General features: G+C 50.7%; 3 non-coding genes across 3 annotated transcripts; 1 reads left to right on the forward strand and 2 right to left on the reverse strand.

Moving 5' to 3' along the window:
• The first annotated feature begins 955 nt into the window (after positions 1-955).
• TRNAG-GCC (transfer RNA glycine (anticodon GCC)) lies at positions 956-1,026 on the forward strand. Its single transcript has one exon. It is a non-coding gene; the product is annotated as a tRNA-Gly (tRNA).
• A 71-nt stretch (positions 1,027-1,097) lies between these two features.
• On the reverse strand, positions 1,098-1,169 carry TRNAW-CCA (transfer RNA tryptophan (anticodon CCA)). Its single transcript has one exon. It is a non-coding gene; the product is annotated as a tRNA-Trp (tRNA).
• Positions 1,170-1,408: 239 nt separating this feature from the next.
• Positions 1,409-1,482, reverse strand: TRNAN-GUU (transfer RNA asparagine (anticodon GUU)). Its single transcript has one exon. It is a non-coding gene; the product is annotated as a tRNA-Asn (tRNA).
• Positions 1,483-2,500: the final 1,018 nt, after the last annotated feature.

Here is a 2,500-nt window from a genome sequence, read left to right on the forward strand (position 1 = left end):
GAGATACATGTATGACTTTTCTGTGGCCTTCTTAGCGTAGCTATCTGCTCCTCTGGTGGTGTTCTACCAGCCTGTCAGGAGTGTGTCTTGCCCATCCAATCTTCACTGTGGCATGTTAGACTTGTCTTCTCTGTGAGCGGAGTCTCCTTCCCAGAGCAGGTGCTTTCTCTGAACTCTTGCTTTGTAAGACTGCTGGGCAAGGCCCTCCCTAGCCCCTCACTCAGATAGATACATTTACCTGCAGAGCTCAGCTTTGGAGAAAGAGAGGGGGCAGAGAGCGCAAAGGGGAAGGCCCAAGGTGCACACCTTATTTTACATAAAAGCTCGGGCTCTTGGGAGGACAGGGACATGAGGGTTCTCAGGGAAAGCCATCACATTAGTATTGATGGCTGGGCCTTGAAACACAACAATCCCGGAATGGCCAGGCACAAAATGCCTGTGCAATAGGCCTGACCATAGGCTTCTGGAGGTCTTGCTCTCCAGAGGCCCCAGTGGTCTAAGCCCGACCAGGGCTGTGCCCGACCAGGGCTGTAGGCCGCGTTGGGACGCATAAAGGGACGCAGGGCGCAGAACTCTGCCCGTTTCACCCCAGCATTTCGGGGAGGACAGGGAATTTGGCAAAGACAGTGGGAAGGATTTTTAAGGAGGAGAGTTCAGTGACATGATCTGAAACACAATAGTGCTGGTGATCTGGAGGCTGCCTTCTATGAGCCACTATTGTCGGGAGCAGCCTGCCATCATGCCCTGATAAGCACAACACTAGTCCCAAGCCAGTGACCTCAGCAAATGCAAAAACATTCATACTTATAGTCTCCTGCATCTGATTCTTGCCATCATGTGAAACGTTGGCATTCCAATGTCTGTTGCACACACTTTGTTCATAGGTGTGCAATTTGAGTGCGTGCGCCTCATCACTGTCTTGGACAGAGCTCTGTCTCTAATCTACACATGTGAAGCATTGGTGGTTCAGTGGTAGAATTCTCGCCTGCCTCGCGGGAGGCCCGGGTTCGATTCCCGGCCAATGCAAGGCTGTGTTCTTTTGACTTTGCTTTCTAAATCAAATATGGGAACTCAGTGGGGCATAAAATGGGAAACAGTGACCCCGACGTGATTTGAACACGCAACCTTCTGATCTGGAGTCAGACGCGCTACCGTTGCGCCACGAGGTCCTTGCTTTTGGAGTCACATCAGCAAATGTTGTGAGCCTTTTCATTTTTGCCCACCTCCTTATATGCCTAGGGTTTACAAGGTTTGGCTTTTTGTTTTCCATCCTATTGATGAAATTGAGTGCAGGTGCAGAGAGAACGCAGAGGATTGAAATGTTCAGGGAAAGGGTCTCACGCAGGAGCTCTAGACCAAAGGCACATTACTATGATTTATTAAAGTGCTTCATGCATGCAAAATGAAACGTCCCTGGGTGGGCTTGAACCACCAACCTTTCGGTTAACAGCCGAACACGCTAACCGATTGCGCCACAGAGACTAGTGACAAAAGCACATCTCCTGAGACTCAACATATATCTTTATGTGTGCGCGCCTGCCTTGAGCTTGTGTTATATAAGGCGTCTTTATCCTACGCAGCATTTGCCATTTGCTTAGTGTCTTGTCACTGTTGGGTGTTATGATGCGCAGACTACTATCTAATGGTGTTAGGGCCAGTATTACAACCAGTCCCAGTGTATGAGATACATGTATGACTTTTCTGTGGCCTTCTTAGCGTAGCTATCTGCTCCTCTGGTGGTGTTCTACCAGCCTGTCAGGCGTGTGTCTTGCCCATCCAATCTTCACTGTGGCATGTTAGACTTGTCTTCTCTGTGAGCGGAGTCTCCTTCCCAGAGCAGGTGCTTTCTCTGAACTCTTGCTTTGTAAGACTGCTGGGCAAGGCCCTCCCTAGCCCCTCACTCAGATAGATACATTTACCTGCAGAGCTCAGCTTTGGAGAAAGAGAGGGGGCAGAGAGCGCAAAGGGGAAGGCCCAAGGTGCACACCTTATTTTACATAAAAGCTCGGGCTCTTGGGAGGACAGGGACATGAGGGTTCTCAGGGAAAGCCATCACATTAGTATTGATGGCTGGGCCTTGAAACACAACAATCCCGGAATGGCCAGGCACAAAATGCCTGTGCAATAGGCCTGACCATAGGCTTCTGGAGGTCTTGCTCTCCAGAGGCCCCAGTGGTCTAAGCCCGACCAGGGCTGTGCCCGACCAGGGCTGTAGGCCGCGTTGGGAGCGCGTTAGGGACGCAGGGCGCAGAACTCTGCCCGTTTCACCCCAGCATTTCGGGGAGGACAGGGAATTTGGCAAAGACAGTGGGAAGGATTTTTAAGGAGGAGAGTTCAGTGACATGATCTGAAACACAATAGTGCTGGTGATCTGGAGGCTGCCTTCTATGAGCCACTTCTGTCGGGAGCAGCCTGCCATCATGCCCTGATAACCACAACACTAGTCCCAAGCCAGTGACCTCAGCAAATGCAAAAACATTCATACTTATAGTCTCCTGCA

This window comes from Triturus cristatus, chromosome 4_2, assembly GCF_964204655.1.
Source record: "Triturus cristatus chromosome 4_2, aTriCri1.1, whole genome shotgun sequence".
In the NCBI taxonomy this organism is placed as follows: domain Eukaryota; kingdom Metazoa; phylum Chordata; class Amphibia; order Caudata; family Salamandridae; genus Triturus; species Triturus cristatus.